The following is a 21,804-nucleotide window of genomic DNA, read 5'->3' on the forward strand; positions in this document are numbered from 1 at the left end:
GGTAACATTGGATCCCAGAAGACATACTAGGGGGTTGAGGTTCTGTTTGGACCTCCCATTACTGTACGCTGGGTACAACTTTGACCCAGGGAGCCTGTTCTGTGCCTTCGACTGGATGGATTTGGACGAAAACTTCACAGAGTGGTAACATTGTATCACAGAAGACATATTGGAGGGTTAAGGTCCCAGTTGGACCTCCCATTGGTGTACACTGGGCAGAAGTTTGACCCAGGGATGCTGGGCAGAACTTTGACCTGGAGAGCCTGTTCTGGGACTTCCACTGGATGGATATGGATGAAAACTTCACAGGGAGATGGCAATTGGTCTGAGATTCCTAATGAAGTGATTGGGGTCCTAGTCGGACCTCACGGCGGAGTGCACCAGGCAGAACTTTGACCCAGGGAGCCTGTTCTGTGCCTTCCACTGGATGGATTTGGATGACATCACATAATTTTGACGAGAACTTCACAGAGTGGTAACATTGGATCCCAGAAGACATATTAGAGGATTAAGATCCTGGTTGGACCTCCCATTGGTGTACACTGGGCAGATATTTTACCCGGGGAGCCTGTTCTGGGCCTTCTACTGGATGGATTTGGATGAAAACTTCACAGATGGGTGGTAATTGGTCTGGGATGCTGGCAATTAGTCTGGGATTCCTAAATTAATAACTTGAAGATTATGTCCTGGTCGGACCTCCTGTTGGTGTATGCTGGGCAGAACTTTGACCCGTGGGACCTGTTCTGGGCCATCCACTTGATGGATTTGGATGAAAACTTCACAGAGGTTAAACCAATGTGAGGTGGTTCAGTTTGATCCTGGCCAGGTTTTAGGGGGATTAGGGTCCCAGTTGGACCTCCCGTTGGTGTATGCTGGGCAGAAATTTGACCCAGGGAGCCTGTTCTGGGCCTTCCACTGTATGAACTTGTCTGAAAATTTCACAGAGGGGTGGCAATTTGTCTGGGGTGACTGCAAATGGTCTGGTATGCCTAACTTAATAACTTGAAGAATAGGTCTCGGTCAGACCTCCCATTGGTGTGTGCTGAGTAGAACTTTGACCCAGGAGCCTGTTCTGGGCCTTCCACTGGATGGATTTGGATGAAAACTTCACAGAGGGGTGTCAATTGGTCTGAGATGCATGCCAATTGGTCTGGGATGCCTTGCTTAATAACTTGAAGATTAAGTCTTGGTCAGACCTCCCATTGGTGTACGCTGAGCAGAACTTTGACCCGGGGAGCCTGTTCTGGGGCTTCCTATATGTCCAAAAAAGGGAGGGTACTCAGCAATCAGTATTAATATGAAGCAAAGTTTTAATTGCTCACAGCCATCAATACAAGTGGACCACTTGTATTGATGGCTGTGAGTAATTAACACCATGCTTCATTATAATACAGATTGGTGAGTGCCCTTCCTTTTTTGGACTTATTAGTTGGACTATAGTGTCTTTAATGGAGCACCACCCCGCACTGAAGGATTAGAACAGTGAGTGCAGCTAATTGGACTGATTATATATATATATATATATATATATATATATACATACAAACATGCATACATACTGAAATTAAACAGGTGTGGAGTAAAACCCATTATATGGAGCCTCAAGCTCATTTGGACTAATAATAATTCTTCACTTTATGAGAATCCTAACTAGGAGGTTAGGGGATACCAAATAGTGGAAGTGTCCTCATCTACCCTGCACATAACTTTACTCACTGCTATAACTCAGTTAACTTAGTGAGCTATACTAATAAGAATGTAAACACTATAACAGATATTTGACTTTACTAAGGCTATACTACAATCAAACCTGGGTTTGCAACTCATTTTAATGTGCACCAAAAGGGCCTTAAACCAAACCATGGATTTATGCTTGTTCTGAAGGAATATTATATTTATATTTTTTTCATAAAATATTGAATTTAAGGCTTAGTTTTGTTAGTGTGATAGTGTATTTGTTCAGTGTTTTTGGAAAGGGATTGGATTATGAGGAGGAAATTTGGCTTCTAGTAATATTTATCCTAACTGTATAATATCCTGAGGGATATTGGGCCTGATTTAGTAAGTATCGCTATTGCGAATAGCAATTACGCACGCAGTCTCACTGCGAATATATGCTAATGATTGCAATAGCAAATCCATACGCAACCTAACATAAGGACGCCCACTTTTACCTCCATACACATCCGTAATACTTAGCAAGGCTGGGAAACCATCGGTAACATTGAGGACCAGCCTCATGCACGCTTGCACAAGGTCTGATCTTACTCAGGAATTGCTAACCTCATCGCACGCAGTGAAAGCCCAAGCTGCCTATGGCATCGCAGTGGCTAATTTATGCACGTCCCTGTAACGGCATTCAAATGCACTGGCATACTTGCGTTACGCTGACTAACCCCCCCCCCGTCACCACTCCAAATGGTGCTTCTTGTCAATCACTCTGCGATGGGTCTGTGTAGTCACTGCGATCACAGTCCCAATTGCAGTGGAATCTTCATGCACACAGGCTGCGATGCATGTGCATGCGCAGAACGCATCAATCGGCCAATTGCATGCGTGCATAATTGCAGTTGCAATCCTTGCTGAATCAGTTCCATTGTGTAGTATTTGGAGTGTATCTTATGTAAAACAAACAACCAATGTTGTAGGTAGAGATGTGCGCGGACCCCATGTTTTGCTTTTTACTTTTGGTTCTAATGCATCATTGTGTTTTGATTTTTGCCAAAACCACCCTCACATGTTTTGGATCTGGATTTTTTTTCTTTAAATGATAAAAACAGATAAAAGTATATTATTTGGGCCTGTTTTTTTTACTATAACATTAATTTCCAGTCATTTGTAGTCAATTTTGACCACCTCACAGCTCATAATATTGTTCACCAATATTGGCCAAAGGCTGGCTGGCTAAACTATGCAACAGACCAGCAGCTCAAACACACGGCTGTTTAAAAGAATATAGCACATCTATGAAACATTGAGATACAGCAGTGGCAGACCAAATGGCAGTTTAATAAACTATACGACCCCACAGAAAGAATGTTTTCATTAATCAAGAACTAGATCAGAAATAGGCACGAGAGCAGTACTGGGAAATTAAGGCGGAGTATGTAGTCAAAGGCAGGTACAAAGGAATGATCGATTGTTCGATTTATTGATGAATTAACAAAAGTTTAATTGAGATGTGGCCTTGCGAAAGCTGTTTTTGAGAAGAGAAAAGGCCATAAAAGAATACAATGTTAACAGCCAAGTATTCCTGACATGGTTGCAAGAGAAGCTGGCCATAATGCCCCCTCCTCCCTCCTTTATAATTGGGTAACACAAACCTGTAGTACACTTAGGAGGTGCACCAGGGAGACTGAGTATAAGGGGAAATAGCTCAGAGGCCCGAGGGCAGTAAAGGGAAATGGAAGTGGAGTATGTATATATGTATGTAGTGGAAGAGAGGAAAATGATTGATTGATCAACCGATTGATTCATTGATTGAATAATAAAATCAAAATTGTATCTTCTTGTTCGTATTACCAAATATTACTTAATATGCTCCATAATTCTGTTAATTTTTTATATTTTATGAGGACCCACATTATTTCTGGTTAAAAATGTGTGGCAAATTGTGCTAGAGCATTAACCAATAAAAATGTTGTCTATGCAAAGAAATTGTCACCAATGCCCCAAACAACCCATAAGAGACGCAACAGTTTTATTTCAAGATTTTTTTAACACAGTGCCTAAACACACAACACAGTGCCTCATAGCGCTCCTAGTAATGGCATCCTAATGACTTTATTTATTAATACAGTGCCTGAACATGCAACACAGTGCCTCACAGCGCTTCTAGTGGTAGCACCCTAATGGAGTAATTTTTTAACAGTGCCTGACCACACAACAGTTTTTTTTATATATATTTTTTAACACAGTGCCTTAACAAACAACACTGTGCCTCACAGAGCTTCTAGTAATGGTTCCCTAATGATGTTATTTTTAATACAGTGCCTGAACATACAAAACAGTGCCTCACAGTGGAGAGTTGTGAAGTGGTTTATTGTGCTCCTTAGTAGTTATAAATGCTGACAAGAGGAAGTTGGTAAATATGTTATGTGGTTTCTAGCATTGGTGGTCTTTCCCTTACCATCAATATAGAACTATAGTAAAAAGGTGCAATGTGCTAATCTTGGCGCAGCAAGTGATAAAACTTAATTCTACTAATGCGGTAGATAAAATATAATTTTAATAAAACATTTATTTCACACAATATAATAAAAACATATCATATAAAATAGATAGACAGTTGAGATAGAGCCTAATTGGCACAGTAGCTGGTGTTGTTAAGGGTTAAAAATAGGTAATAAAGGTCCATTAAAATTAATAGAAGAATTGTACTAAGAAGATTTTGGTTAAAAACAAAAGTTCCACTCTTTATGGTTCACGCACCTCTGGATCCTGGCTGTTTTAAAACTGTCTCACAGCACTCCTTGTAAAGGTACCCTAATGATGTTATTTTTTAACACACACAACACAGTGTCACATAGCGCTCCTAGTAATAGCACCCTAATGATGTTATTTTTTAACACAGTGACTGAACACGCAACACAGTGCTTTACAGCGCTTCTATTAATGGCACCTTAATGATGTAATATTTGAACACAGTGCCTGATCACACAACATAGTGCCACACAGCGCTCCTAGTAATGACACCCTTATGACGTTATTTTTTAATACAGTGCCTGAACACATAACACAGTGCCTCACAGCACTCATAGTAATGGCACCCTATTAACGTTATTTTTTTGAACACAGTGCCTGAACACACAACACAAGGCTTTACAGTGCTTCTAGTAATGGCACCCTAATGACATTATCCTTTTTATTTAGATAACACAGTGCCCTGACTTTTTTCTTAACACAGTGCCTGAACATAAACACAGTGCCTCACGGTGCTCCTATGGCAGTGGCACCCTATGGCGTTTTTATAATTTTTTGTTTTAGCTAACACAGTGTCCCTTTAACACAGTGTCCTAATGGCTTTTTTTAACACAGTGCCTCTCTTTACACACAACACAGTGTTTTTCTTAACACAGTGCCTGAACGCACAACAGTGTTTTTTAACACAGCATCTGAAGCACTGAACACACAACACAGTGCCTCACAGTGTTCCTTTGGCCATTCTTTAAATAGCACAGTGCCTCTTTAACACAGTGCTCCTAATGGCTTTTTTAGTGCCTGACAGTGAAAGGACAGTGCCTCAAAGTTCTGCAGCCTACATTCCTCACCCTGTTCCTCCAATCTCCTGTGTGAAATAGGGAGGGACTTTTATATTCAATTAAAAGAATGTGAGATCTGATCCCGGGAACATGACGCAATCCAGAACATGCGAGACCTTGCACCAGGAAGATGACATTTTGCCTCGTTTTGAGATCCCAAGTTGGTGGGAAGACCCAAGCCTGGGCTCTGTTTGACTCATAACTCCTAAGTTCAGGTGTGTTCGTATTCCAGGAATCCAAACCCGCACATCTCTAGTTGTAGATCAATGGAGTAGTATCAATTTAGAGTAAAATGTTTTAATTTAGATATACTGAATGTATATATTTATATGTCATTAAGCTATACTTTATTTATTTATTACCAGTCTTTATATAGAAAGGGGCGCCAAGAGGGGGGGGTGCAGGTACAGATTACCCGGACCCGGGCTTCCTGAGGGGCCCGGCGCCGCACCCCCCCCCCCTCCCTCACGGCAGCCCAGCACACAGCGTGTGCTGAGCTGCAGTGGAGACTGCTCGTGGCTGCCACATCAGTCTCCTATGCCTGTGGGGGGGGAGCGATCACACTGATCACGCCCCCCTTGCTTTGAGCAGGGCTGAGGGAGCTCAGAACGCCCCCCCACCCTCCCCAGCATGCGGCACTGCAAAATGGGTTTTTTTTTTGTTACCGGGAAGGGGACGTGACCACGCTGGCGCGATTAGGCCACGCCCCCTATTACCCGGGCACACATATTCTGGAGCAGTTTACAGAGAATATTTGTCCATTCACATCAGTACCTGCCCAAGTGAAGCTTACAATCTATATTCTCTACTACATGTATGCACACATACACACTAGGGTTAATATGTAGTCAGGAACAAATTAACCTACCAGTATATTTTTGGATTGTGGGAGGAAGCTGGTGTATGTGAAGGAAACCCACGCAACCACTACGAGAACTCCACACGGTTAGGGCCGTGGTGGAAATCAAACCCATGACCTCAGTGCTAACCATTACACCATCTGTGCTGCAATATATACATTACCGTTGCTGACTATGTAATCCATTGAAGCCATGGTTTACTTATATATTTCTAAAAATTTTCTTGCTTAATAAAGTATATACTCTATTTGGGTAATTCCATTGTGTGTTGTAAACTACTGGGTTTGGTCTATGGGGAAGTAATTTTGCTAACCTGCCATATAGGTTATTAGGGGGATGTGGTCATAATCCTGACTGGTGGGATTCCGTTGCTCAGAATGCCGGTGCCAGAATCCCGACACCTGTCAGAATCTTGGCGCCGGCATCCCGGTCACCGGAATCCCTCAGATAAGTAGTGGGTTTAGGGGGAGGGTTAGCATAAAGGTTAGGCATAGGCACTAAGGGGAGGGTTACACTAAGAGGGGAGGATTAGGTTTAGGGTGTGGGGAGGGAAAGGTTAGACTTAAGTACTAGTAGGGCAGGTTAGGTTCAGACACTAGTGAGGGAGTGTTAGGGTTAGGGTAGGGAGAGGGGGAGGGCTTCGGATACCAACCAACAGGTTTCGGTATCCTATCCCTGTCAGGATGCCGACATTGGGAATCTGACCACCAATCCCATACACAACCCATTATGAGGGTTACCCAAGTCAATCCTTGGCACTAATTACGAGAATAATTTATAATTTTTGGAGGCACTAAGTTGCACCGAAACGGAGATCCAAATACCTGCAGATCATTTCAAATGCATACTGTTGGTGCATATATATTCATGTGCCTTGCAAGAAGAGAATAAGGGTTACATAATGACTACACCTGTGCACTAGCTAGGTGGTCTAGTAAATGTAAACTGTTAGGGGTCCTCGTTAACCAGGTTGGCCACTCCTGCTGTGATGTAATGAGATGCCGGGAATCCACACCTAGGATCATGCAAGATAGGGTAAGTATTTTTCTGAGAGTACTGCCAGTAATTGGATAAAAAAAAACCCACCCGGCACACCCAGAGGTGTAGAATGGATCCACGGCACCCGGAACAATAATTTGAAAAGACCCCCCACCCCACCCCCACACACACACGCACACACTGAACACACTTAACCACCCTTTACAGAGCAAATTTAATCCCCCCCCACTGGGCACACTTACTTCCCACTCCTACTGGGCATACTTTTTTCTCACTCCTACAGGACACACTGGCCATCACTCCCCACTACTGGGCACACTCACATTTCACTGTGTATGTGTGCCAGGCACACTTACATCCCATTCCTCATGTATGTGCTGCAGCCTACCCTTCCCTCCACTGTGGTATGCCAACTGGGCAGGCACCCCTTCTTTAGTGGGCTCACTCAGCCCTGTTCACCACCACTGTGCATGCACTACAGCCCCCAACCTCCATTCACCCACTGCTAGGGGATCACTACAAACACTTACCATGCATGCATCTCTTACTGCGTCCCCCCAGCCACATATTATGGACATTGATTATGTCGATACTATTCTACTCTCCAGTCACCAGTCCAGCCACTGCCTGATAAATGCATCGCTGGTTGGCAGGGGGAGGTGGAATGCAGCAGAAGAGAGGAGGAACCAAGGCAGAAGAGAGCAGAAGGGACAGAGTCAGGGGAAAGGCGGAACAGAGCAGAAGGAGGAGGGAGAGAGCCAGGGGGAAGGTTGAATGGGTCAGAAGGAGGAGGGATAGAGCTAGGGGGAAGATGGAATGGACCAGAAAGAGGAGGGACAGAGTCAGGGGGAAGGAGGAATGGACCAGAAGGATGAGGGACGGATTTAGAGAGGAATTGTCAATGGCGGGCAGTAGTGGCAGTAGTAGCTATGAGGGGCAAAAAAATAATAAATTCAACCTGGACAGGAGCATAATGCGCCCGGAGCATGAGGCACTGCCCTCGCTACACCCCTGGACACACCACCAAAGATATGTTTAGCATACTAATGGCAGCCTTCTTTATCCAGCTGCTCCTGAACTACATTTTCCATCAGTACCACAGGGAGACATTGGATATGACATATAATAGTCAGTCTTGATTTTTCCTGTTGTTGAATTATACTTCACTCATCTGTGAGCATCATAGGTGATATAATTTAAGAAAATTTTACATTATGCAAGTCTGTTATTTTTCTGCAATTTCAAATATGTGCTGTCACAGTTACAAGAATTTGAAATACAATGGGCAAAAGTTTTGTAATCAGAGAGGGAAGACTATGGGACTAAACACAATAGTACCTTAGAAAGTAGGAATTGGGGAAAAAAAGCATTCAGCAGCTACCCACCCACTTTTTCAAAGTTAACTTGAAATTACTCTCAAATGCTGGTTATAAACGTGTAATCTGAACTCAAGTCACTCTGCAGGGCTCCAAAAGAATTTACGATGTGCTAAATATTCCCTTTGTTCTTCACAGTGGTAGCCTGCTGTAGCAATTAGAAAGCAAATGTCTGCATGTGTTATCCATGGCTGTTTTCTGAAGAAATATCAAAAACGGGTAAAATCTCAGTAACAACAGCTTAACCTTTTCAGATTGCAGGAATCTATGGCTATATATCATTTCTAGCAAGACAACTCAGCTTAGATATTATTGAAGACACACTTCTAATTAGACAATATCAGTCTATTGCTTGCTGTGACTCAGCTCACATTGAACTAAGAGTTTTGAGGTCTGGTTCGAATTCATTTACTTGGCAAGTGAAAAGTGACTAAAAACGCCATTCCCAGCTGCTTAGCTATATTTTTAACAGTCAGTCAATAATGATGCAACAAGTAAATCTAGCTCAGTATAGAAAATACATTTCAGAGCTTTACAAAAATGAACTTTTTCCATAGCTGTGGCTGCTGAAATGTGTATCAATCATTTTTCTAGTGCTCTTTGCACAATGAATGTTCTTTTGTTCCACCAGTACGGCTGCAGGAGGGCACCACCCTATATGGGCGCACCAACCCTTACTACTAGCTAGCTGCAGATTTCCCTCTGCCCGGCGCCCACCCTGATTCCTAGACGTAGTGTAGTGTAGTGTACACACAGACACACCCACTACACTGAGTGACAGACCGGGCAGCACTGGGCATGCCAGGCATGCCTACAGCCAGCCTTCTTCCACCCGCCTAGCTCTTCTCCACCCACTTTCCCTCCCAGTCCCCATAGCCCTCTGCGGCCCGCCTGCACTACACCTTCTCCCTCCTGGGGGTCCCCACAGCCCTTCGCTGCTCGCCTGCGCCTTCTATCTCCCAGCGGTCCCCACAGCACTGCACTGCCTGTCTGCGCTGCGCTTTCTTCCTCTCAGTCCCCACAGCCCTCCGCTCCCTGCCTGCACTGTGCCTTCTCCCTCTGGGTCCCCACAGCCTTCCACTTCCCATCTGAACTGTGCCTTTTCCCTCCTGGTCCCCGCAGTCCTTCACCCTCTGCTAGAGTTGGGGGCAACATAAATTTTTGCACACTGCGCTTTTCTACCTGAAGCCGGCCCTACATGTCCTTCTATCCATCAGAGGGGAATCACTACTATGTTTCAAATACACATTTTATAAACACATAGTATATTTGAATTTAAAGAAGAATTAATTGATAAGCTGTAATCTATTTATTGATTTTCATATTTCTATAATAGTAAGTAGGTGGCTCACGCCAGTCACTCTGAATTGGTTTAAAAAATCTAAATCAAATCTGAATGTGTCTAATATTCCAACCAGTTAAAAAAGTAATACCATTCAACAGTGTATGATTCTCATCAAATTTATACACTTAATCACATATGAGTAGAGATGTGTGCGGAACCCCATGTTTTGTTTTTAGTTTTGAAAAAAAACACCCTCAAGTGTTTTGGATCGGATTCGATTTTGGATTTCTTTAAAATTGATAAAAACAGTTAAAATCATGTCATTTGGACCTGTTAACCTGCAATCCAAATCCAAGATACATTTTTTTAAATCCGAGTTTCGTAAGTACAGCAGACCCAAGCCAGGTCTTGGTTCTACTCAAAACCCCAAAAGTGATCTGAGCTGGGACTTGATTCGACTCAGAACCCCAAAGTTCTGGTGTGTTTGGTTTTCTGGTAAAATGAACTGCACATCTCTACATATGACTGGAAATTATTTTAGTGTTTTTTTATTGTAAGCCATGAACACTAACCCTCCAATGCAAATGAAGAACAACAAACCTTGAATATTGAACTACAAAACAGAAATGTTAATAAAATGTAAAACACTGCTATAATATTTGCAAACTTTACATTTTACTCCAGTCACAGCTACAACAATGAAGTACGAGCACCACTTATCCTGACAGTTTGGACATAATAAGTGAATCTTTGAATGTGAAAGAGTGTACCAAGCTGTGGCTTGTCCTGAAGGGAATCGGAGGTGGGGTAAGAGAGCCGGTGCGCTGGTAAGCTGGAGACTGATGGGGCACCGGTCTGCTCTCTCAGCGGTGCAGTTATCAAATGTCCGCTCCTTGGTCAATAATATGGACAAACTCTCATTGCTTCTGGAAAGAGCTAGCTCTGGTATTTCTGGATCATATGTCCTGTGTTTTACCAGGACCTTGCTCTCAGAGCTTATTTCTGATGACTCAGTGTACCTGCAAGGTTTTTGTTTGTATAGAGCAGATTGCATATTGGAACTTTCTGGGAAAACAAAAGGAGGGGGAGATCTGTTTTTATATAAATGAAGGTTGGTGTAAGGATGTTACAGTGCTGCACAGATTTTGTAGTTCAGATCTGGAGTTATTTATCATTAATTGTAACCCTATTTATCCCCACGTGAGTTTGTCTCATTTATCTTGGTTGAGGTATATATTCCCCCTCAAGCATGTGTTAATGAAACATTGCATCATATGGCTACTCAGATATATGATCTGAAGTCTAAATTCCCAGATTCATTGTTAATTGTGCTGGGTGTCTTCAATAGAACAAATTTGAGTAGAGAAGTACCCAGGTATAGACAGCATGTTTAGTGTCAAACTAAGGATGAACACACACTAAATTACTGTTATACCACTCTAAAGGACTTATCTTTCCATTCCTCGTGCAGCGCTGGGGCTCTCTGATCACTGTTTTGACCACCTTCTCCCGACCTATAGGCAGAAGCTGAAGGCCATTAAGCCCAAGGTTAAGACTATGAGGAGATGGACCAATGAGGCTAAATCGGATCTCTAGGCCTGCTTCGAATGTATCGATTGGAGTGTTTTTGAGTCTGTAGCCTCTGACTTGATGATCTAACTGACATTGTGACATCGTATGTTAGCTTTTGTGAGGAATTGTGTGTGCCAACAAAGACATTCTGCTCATTTAATAACAACAAACCATGGTTCAGTGTGAGGCTTAGGCAGCTTCGTTATGTCAAGGAGGAGGCATATGGAAGCAGAGACAAAATTTGGTATAAGCAGATCAGGAATACATTAACCAAAGAGATCCGAGCTGCAAAGAAAGGTTTCTCAGGTAAGCTGACTAAGAAATTCTCGACTACTAATTCTGTGTCAGTATGCAGGGGTATGCAGGCTACTACTTTTATACGCCAGCACCTGTCCAATCTGTCATGAGTCGGAAATTGGCCGATGATTTGAATGTCTTTTATTGTAGGTTTGTAAAAGTAGATCCTGTTCTTCGTACTGGTTCTGACTACTCCTTTAATGCGGAAGAACCCCCTCAAACTGTTATACCTGGACCCAGGAGTATTTTACCAGGGTTGCAGATTAGTCAGGATGAGGTGGCTGGGTTGTTCAAAGGGTTGAGGCCAAGGAAGGCACCTGGTCCAGATGGTGTGTTATGGGTTATTATGGGTCTATATGACTACAGACCGATTGCTCTGACGTCTGTAGTCATGGAAGCATTTGACTGATTGGTGTTGAACCATCTGAAGAGGTCGGCAGGTACCCTTTTGGAACCACTGCAGTTTGCCTATCTGGTGGAGGATGCGGTCAATATGGGGTTCCACTATACTCTACAGCACCTTGATCTGCCAGGTACTTATGTGAGGGTCCTGTTCATGTACTTCAGCTCCACATTCAACACAATCATTCCAGAAATTTTGTTTTTGGGGGTTCCGGTATCCACCTGTCGTTGGACTGTTGATTTTGTGTTGGACAGTAAGCAGTATGTAGAAATGGGGGAGTTTACCTCAAGTGTACGGAAGATTAATGATGGGGCTCACCAAGGCTCTTTCTCCACTGCTTTTTACCCTTTATACAAATGACTGCTCCTCTGGGGATCCATCGGTCAAACTCCTGAAATTTGCAGATGACACAACGGTCATTGGTCTGATTAAAAATGGGGAGTCTGCTTATATGAGAGAGGTGGACCGGTTGGCGAAGTGGTGCATCCAGAATAATTTATAACTAAATCCATCCAAGACTATCGAGATGATTAGTGACTTTAGAATACACTCTATCAGTGTATCTCCTGTGATTATTGCTGATGTTACCATATCGGTAGTGGATTCTTGGGTTCTATAATTTCCCGAGATTTGAAATGGGAAAAAAAAGTTGATGCGATTGTTAAGAGGGCTCATCAGAGGTTGTACTTCCTACGGCAACTCAGGAAATTTGACCTCTCAAGGAAATTGATGACTCTTTTATTCGGCAATAAATGAGTCTGTCCTATGTACCTCGATAATTGTGTGGTTTGGTGCAGTTAGTGCATGAGACAAGGCCAGAGTACAGAGAGTAGTTAGGATTGCAGAAAGGATAATTGGAGTTAAACTTTCTTCTATTCAAAAGTTATACCTGTCTAGGGTTAGAAAGCGGTCTGGTAACATCGTGGCGGATGAAGCTCATCCTGGTCTTGATCTGTTTCAACTGTTCCTGTCGGGTAGGCGATATAGATCATGTCCTGTTAAGACCACCAGACAGCTCAAGAGTTTTTTCCGCAAGTGATTTCGCTGCTAAAATCCTAATTATAAAATCAAAGGACATACTGTGCAATATTGTTCTATTTAAATGTTTTTATTGTGTCAATTATTGTGGTTTTGTATATTGTGAATGTATGTCTGATGTGCTAAGTGAGAGGCTACCGGAGTCAAATGCCTTGTATATATTTGTATACTTGGCCAATAAAGTTGATTCTGATTCTGATTTTTGAATTAGCAAAAAATTCAATTATTGTGGAACCACTTGTTAAAATATGTGTTGTTAACTTGGTAGGGTGAAATCCCAGTATTCAGACTGCTGTGCCCATATAAGAAACATAGATGGTGTGTAGGACCAATATATCTTTTTTTCTTATTCCAGTGATCACCACTAGTTGCAGATCTCAATCAGCTGAGGGCATCTCCTGGGTTTTGCAGATAAGACCACAGCTTGACTATTTCTGCAATGGGCCTTAAAATCAGTGGTAGCTAACCAGTGGCCTGCAGGATATTCAGTGGTGAGAGGCACAAGCTGATTATGCCTAAAATATATTCTTTCTCCATATCTTAGCATAGTGCACTAAATTGTCCCTGTATACAATGAATTTTGTCTTCCCATCCTTGATGTCCACCACAAACTACTATATTCTATAAATCATTGCGATTGATACCAATCCCTAAGTGATATTTCCAGTTTTGTCCATATATATCAAGATAGATAACCAATTTTTGTACTTATTAGGATCTGAGGTTTTTATATTTTGTGGGTTTTTTTGTTTGTACAAAGGGTTTGAAGTAAATATCCAACCACATATATTCATACTTTCTGACATTCTGTACCTCCCATGAAGGAGAGGTCCAGGGGCAAGTGCAGAAGACATGATAGTGTGTTTTGTGTTACCATGACAAATCACAGCTTTGTGCAGTGGGGCTATGGTGATAAGAGTTCTAGAGTTGTAGTTTTAATCTTTTATTCTAGTGGATTATTTGCGGATTTTGGGCCTGATTCAGGTTGGATTGCAATGCCGGCCGATGTTTGCAATCTGCGCATGCGTATAAGATACAGTGCACATGCGGAAACCAGGTGCTACGATTGAGAATGCGATCGCAGGCACTACACAGACCCATCACTCAGTGATTGACAGGAAGTGCCGTTTGTGGGTGGTGACGGGGGTGGTCATGCGAACGCCGGCATGTCAGTACGTTTTAATGCCGTTACAGGGGCGTGCATAAATTATTCACAGTGAACCCATACCCAGCCTGAGTACTCACTGCCTGCAGGAAGTTTAGCAACTTCTGCGGCAGGGTCATGTCAACCACACGTGTGCGTGCAGCTCTGATGTTACTCGATGTTACGTATGATTTTGCATACTTGCACATTAGTACGGATGTGTGAAGAGAGTTAGAAGGTGGCATAATGTAGTTCTGTGCGTCTGCATCTTGTGCTGCGATGGCAGTGTGAATGCATTCATTAGCATATTTTCGCAGTGGCCGGTTGCATGCAAATTCAGCATTGCAGTCCAATCTGAATCAGGCTCCATTGTGCATGTAAGCAGTGTTGTGCTTAGTGGCTGTCATGGACCCTATTCCCAGATACTGAAATCTCTAATCTCTCTCCATAACTTCATCAAGATCAGTACTCACTTGAGTCTTTGTGTTGTGGGTCTGACACAGTTAATAAAAAAACAAAAAACAAAAAAAACAGAGCAAAACCCCCCAAAAAAAACATCTGCTCTGTCTACAGAAAAACTTACACTCCTCAGTATCTCTCCCATTCACTATTAATGTCCTTATAATTGCCCCCACAGAAGTTGGTTTAGGAGCACCACATGCCAAGTTGGAAGTTTTTGATCTCCATATAAAATTACAATTAAATCCAAGTTACCATTACCCAAATAATAACCTGTAGTACACAGGCAAAATGGATCTAATAAGAATCACAGAGATCAATCTTATTAAATTAAATTTAATATGAAAAAGACACAATGCTTAAAGTACATACCGTACAAAAACACTTAATAAGAATGAATTACAAAGATAGTCTTAGGCAAATAATTTTCTCCTTAAAGAAAAAATTAACAGAACAGTCTCACTTATATGAATCTGTTTACGGGGAGACCGAGGAAGATGGAGCAATTCCCAATGTCAGATTGGCTCCCAAGAATTGTATAATGTTCTGCATGTGGGATATGGTACTGTATTTATCCCTATCTGGGTGTCAGGTTGCTCCCCTTCTACTGTGTCACTGGCTTGGATAGATGCTAATTAGGTTTTATTGGCCCCTTGTTCAGAGCATGGTTAAACCCATCATCCCTCTACAGGGAATGAGAAGATCGGATTCATATAATACAGCATACCATTACCAACAAATAAACTGGATATGTGGATATATTATATGGGGGGGGTTTCAAAAGTTATAATATTACTCATTTACTCCTTCTGCCTAAATTGAATTTTGGTCATAGCTAGAGGGGTCTTTGCTATAGGGTCAGGGTCTGTGAGGAATTTGTGGAGTAGGGTAACATGTCATGTGAACATTGACATATTAGTGACAAGAGTCTCCATACAAAACTTTATGACCTCCCCATAAACTGTTATATCTCTCCTGGTCTGAGCATCTCCCTATATCTTCCTGCCCTCCTGTTTCCAAGCAGGTAAGGGGAGAGAAACAATACATTTGAAAAACAATCAAGTAAATACACAGATTTACTTGTGGCATTCCCATGTGATATGATATTTCCCTGACAGTGGCTATGCTGGTCACACATGTTATGGGCGCTACACTTGTCTGGTATTGATTTACTCAGAACTGTCCAATGTTCTAAAACGTTAGCTTTATCCAGTAGATGTAATTTGTTTCATTGTGTTCAACTTAATATGAGATAATTTTATTGTTTTTTCTTTATTCATTTGTATATAAGTAGAATGTGAAATTCAGTTTAAGGGGAATATAGAGTGATAAAGTGGAGAGAGATAAAGTACCAATCAATCAGCTCCTAGCTGTAATTTTCTAAACAAAGCCTGTAACATGGCAGTTAGGAGCTGGTCAGCTGGTACTTTCTCACTTTATCACTCTCCAAGGCTTAGCACATCTCCCCCTATGTGGGATACTATTAGAACGATGAATTTCTCCCCAAATAAACTCCCAATTTATTGTATTTTGTATTATATTTGTAATGTGTAAACAGGAATCCATTCTCCGATATGATGCCTAAGCTGAGGTATGACAAAATCTTGAAAATTGGCCCAGTCACTTGAGATGCAAATATCATCATACATCTGGCAGCTAAAGGGTATATTGCAAGCATTTGGTTTGCACCTAAAAAACTGCTTAGACAAGCGTTATTTGTGTCTTAAATTAATCAGAGTACCACTTTTGTTAGTTAGAATGTTTTTTTTTATTCATCCTACAGCCTTGTTTCCTGAAAACAAAATTGTGTTAGCGTATTTGGGTTCTTTATGGTTGGGAACACACTGATCTCCATACTCTGCCCATCAGAAGATACAAACGTATATGTATACACCACCTGTAGGAGCTTCCATCTCAACATTCACTTCCCATAGAAAGAACATATTTGCATATGCAGTTTTCCTAATTTTTCTTTACTCATTTACTATCCAAGCTACTCTAATGGGTGAGGCTCTGTAAACAATACAAAATGGGAACTGAAGTTACCCTAAAATAGTGTAAAATCAGATATAAAATACACTTTAATGGAATATTAGCTCTGTGCTTCAATTTGGTAAAATATTTATTTTTGTATCATAAATCAATGATCACTCAATCTGGTGTATGGTAGAAGCTGAAAATCAATCTAAAGCTTGTAACCAAGGGCTCTTAACAGTATGCTTAACTGGAATAAGTTATAGAACCACCTTTCAAATTTTACAGGGAACCAAACCTGACCCTAGTCAAACATTCTATACTTGTATAGTTCTGAATCCAAATCAAAACTTAATCAGCTTCTGCACATGAAGTACTTGGCATTATACATATGTAGATTAGCATAGGGATGTTTGCCCCTACTGATGGACTATGTGTCCTAAAATGATGCGTGAACTCATAAGAACAGTTTTTATAAATATATTTTATGATAATAGACTTTTACCAGTCTGCATAAAGATTCTGGAAAGGACATTTCAGTCATGGTGACTAATTTAGGAAAGACCAATTAAATGGTATTTGTAGCCTGGAAAAACAAATGTAACAACTAGAGCAAATCTTTAGACCAGATATTGTCATGAGCTAGCAATAGCAAAGGTAAAGCACAGTAGCATATACTAATGCTACATTTTCTTTTCAGAAGATTAAATAATAAGATATTAATTTAAAATGCAATAAACAGCATATCTGGCTACAGTTTTCTGATATTATTACTTTTCTATCTCAATCAGTCTTTTGTTTCTGTTACTTAAATTCTTTTATTATTACATATGGCTTGAAATACAGATGTACTATAAAAACCTTTTTAACCAAGTCATACATGTACATCTGGAATAGGTGTCAAATTCTAAGTGCCAGATGGGCTGAGAGGCATCAGATGCCTCTTACCTTGTAATCTTAGGCATACTCCATAGCAAACATTATAGTGAAGTCATTCTGGAGAGCACAGCATCCCCCTAAAAAAAGTAAAAAGCATTAGACATTACTGTTGTGTTACTTATTCGGAAACCCCAACCTGGTCCATGACAATGTACACATGGAGGGTGTTAGGTTGTGATTGCAGTAGACATCCCATACATCTTGGGAACAAATTGTTTATGTAATTCCTCTTAACCTTAATGGTCTGATTTGCTACATATTGTTCAAGCATATATGACAATTTGTATGTGATGTCAGGATAAATAATACATTTAGTGATTAAATCAACATTAGCGGAATAAAACAATATATACATAACAGTATACTATATAAAACACACTCCCGTTAACATCTAAGTGACTACCATGCATTGGTGAATCAGGTGGTACATGAGGTGGAATGGATCTGGAAAGTGTAAAGTGATAAAAGTCAGTAGCATTATTTTAGAAATAATAGTTATTTAGGATACTAATAAGGAGCCAAGTGCTTGCGTACCAAATTGTGAAAAAATATAAAGCTTACCTATTTAGTTATATTTCCATGGTTCTACCTGTTATTCCTTTAGACTTCTAGAAGGCAAATGTGTATTGTTTGGAGCAAGAATTCCCCATTACCTTCAGAAGAAGGTTCATTTGAAAAATAAAAGCAAACTACAGCATAATATTGTTAATGACAATGTGTGTCTATTTATTATTATTCTGCAAAACTGCAGTCCAGAATGAAGTGTAACCATATATATCTGAAATTACTTGTGGTCTGAATTAGCCTGTCTAATCTTGCCAGGATCATGGAGAGATAATGACAGAAAATCTACATAGAGTTGTATTTTAAACGGTCTTGAAAATATACAGTAACAACATAAAATACATACAAAACAAATGGCTTATCTCATTCCCTTAGAAATGTCGGGATAAAGGTTTGTCCTGAATAAATCTCCAAGGTACATGAACAGCACTAGGGAGGGGATTACCAATCTTAGTCCAGTAGTAACAATAATTTGCTCTCTCCCTACACATTTCTTCTATCAAAAGACTTAATTAAAGGAGTAAATTAGGAAGCTCAATATGGCTTCTTTTCATATTTTTTATACTTCTAATGATACTATAGATAATAATAACAACACTTATTCTATGCATGCACTATTTCCACTACTGCTCTAGTGCGCATGTATCACTTAGACTTCATGGGGTATATTTATCAAAGTTCGGTTTTACTTTCGGATTGATGTTCGATTTAGCTCACCTCAAATCTAATCAAAACGAATGTACAAATCCCTCTTCAAATCTCACATTTACTAAAATTCGATTTGGGCCATGTCTGAGCGTTCATTGGCTGAGAGAGGTCAGCCCCGCCTCTCTCAGCCAATGAACGGCTCCCTTCATTGAAGTCAATAAAGAGCCGCGAGTTACTAAAGGTGATTCTGCGGTTCTGGTGATTCTGGAGCTGACCTCTTTCAGCCAATGAACGCTCAGATACGACCCTTCAAAGAGAAAAGCCGCATCTTAGAGCTTCATTTGGGAGGTAACAACCATCATGGTTGTTACCTGTTGCGTGGGTTGGTATTTTCATATTTTTATTTTACTAAGACCATGGATGCCTACAGGGAGAAGAGGACCAGTCCAGGTAATGTAGGTGAGTATGTGTGAGTGTGTGCGTATGTATGTGTTAAAGCTATATTATCATGGTGTGTGTGTATTGTGTTAATTTAAACATTTCTAAACAAGTTAACTACAGGTACTAGCGGGCCCTTAATGCCCTGCATGCTGGTACTTATGGTTCTCCAAGTACCAGCATGCGGGGGAGGCTTGCTGGGACCTGCAGTTCTACTCGTAAAGACAATGTTTACACTTAGCTTTTTTTGTACTACACTTACACTATCAACCCACCGCCCAGGGGTGGCAGGGATAGCCTCGGGCTATCAGCCTTGGCCTGGGGTGCCCTGGAGAGGGGAACCCCTTTATTGGGAGTAATGTTTAGGGTTTCCCTGGCTTTGACATTACTCCCCCCCCCCGTTAGAAAGGGTCGGGTGCTGGTTGTGGAAATTACAGGGGAACCCTGCACATTTTTTTCCCTGTAATTCCAGAACCAGGACCAGATCAGAGCCTGATGCTGGTTGTGCTAAGTTCAGTGGAACCCTAAGAAAAAAAATTTCTGTACTTACACAACCAGGACTGGCTATGAAATGTTCGGGGTTGGTTGTGTATTTAGGGGGGGACCCCACATCATTTTTTTTAACTTTAACTCTTTCTAAGCTTTTTACAGTAAGATATATGCATGCATCTCACAGATGTATGCATGTATCTGTGTCAATCCGAACTGCTCATGCTATGATCGAAAGCAAAAAGCAGGTCTATTCATTTGGGGATTTGAAGTTCGATTTGAAGTTCGATTTTATGTTCGATTTCAAATCAAATAATAGTAAATAAGGGATTTGTGTATTGGTCTAAGTAAAAGTACCGATGTTCTTCCGATGTTCACTTTTGAGTAGGGTTTGAGTGACATTCGATTTTGCCTTTAGTAAATCTCCAAATGCAAAATCAAATGAAAATTGAATGTGAAATCAAACTAAAATCAAAATCAAACCTTTGTAAATATACCCACAAATATCTAATACAGTATATTTCTTGCTGTGATCATTTATTTTGGATGTCCCAACCTCTTTCATTAGTTTGTATGTATTCAGTGGCTTTGACATTTAGGTTTCTTTTGAGTCTGAGTTGTGATGCATAATAAAATGTTTTTAAGATTTTTCATGTGCTCTCAGAGCCTGATTCAGACCCGGTCGCAAGCGCTAAGCGCTCGCAACCAGGTCTATGTTTGCCCACTGGGCATGCGCATGACAGAGCCGGCTCCGACGTGCGCATGCGCGAGACCCAGCTAGCGATGGGTGCTCCGTCACTCCGGGTCTTGCACCAAAGGGGGCGAGCTGTCGATGGTGATTGACAGCTCGCCCCGTTTGGTAGGCGGGCAGGGGGGCTGGGTGGCCAAATGGAGGCGTTCCCGAAGGAATGTCTGCCATTTGGGGGCGGCCCCACTGACATCACCAGTGATGTTAGTGGGAGAGCTTCCGGCTCTATAAGAGCCAGAAGCTCTCTGGGGCTTGCGGCCACGAGACCCTACCACAAGGGTCTCGTTGCAAGCCCGATGGTCGCGATGGTCTTGACCATCGCGATCATCAACCTGGCCGCTCGCAATAGCTGTGGGTGGTCACCCACAGCTATGCGAGCAGCCAGGAGGCCGCACAAAAAAAACCCGCCCTGATTCAGAGCGAGCGCTCGTTCAGAGCGTCCGGCCCTGAATCAGGCCCTCAGTTTCAAAGTGAGGAATTCAATTAAGACCAACATATTGCTGGATTTCAGTTCAGGGATATCTTGCTTGTTTCAGCTCGCACCCCAGCCCCAGAAAGGTGCAAGCAAGAACAAGTGAGCTATCCATACTGCAAAGGCTGAAAATCTGTGCAGCTGCAGATCCTGCTTTATTTGAATCTGCCCCAAACTATGTTTTATTCTCATCATATATTTCAGGTAATATGTGCATTCCAGCAGATAAAGATGCTACTGCAAAATTAGTAAACTGATTAATCATTTTATTTTTTTAGAATGATCACTTGTAATAATATTTCTTAGAAAGAAAAGAGAAGGAGGTCTTGGAGACCACCAAAGGCTCTATAAGGAGAGCACTCTATTGCAAAATTAATGAAGTAGTTAAAATATAACCTTTATTACAATTACAATTACGATGCAATTAAAATAGACTAACAAATATACAAAAATGGAGGTATGGTTGAGTGCAGAAATATGAAGGTAAAAGGACCATATAGAGTAGGTTGCTAAGTACCTCTGAAGTGGCAAAATATTAGAAAAAATACTATAAAAATCACACACAATTGTTACATACAATAAGAAATAAAATACACCCAGGGTCCGGAAAATAAGGGTTAATTTAATCTCAAACTCATTAATTAGAAATAATCAAGATACATACATCAGTATGAATTCCACTCCTAATTGTTAGTGAGATTAGAGTAAGGTCAAGGAAATTGAGAGCTGTTGTATAGGAGATTCTTCTGCTTCCTATCTTTCCAAGGTATTGGATAGGGAGTGAGAGACCCCTGTTATACATTAACCCCTAGACACAACAGCTAGTATCAGTATTGCT

Source organism: Taudactylus pleione, unplaced genomic scaffold, assembly GCF_031769625.1.
Source record: "Taudactylus pleione unplaced genomic scaffold, aTauple2 ptg000006l, whole genome shotgun sequence".
In the NCBI taxonomy this organism is placed as follows: Eukaryota; Metazoa; Chordata; class Amphibia; order Anura; family Myobatrachidae; genus Taudactylus; species Taudactylus pleione.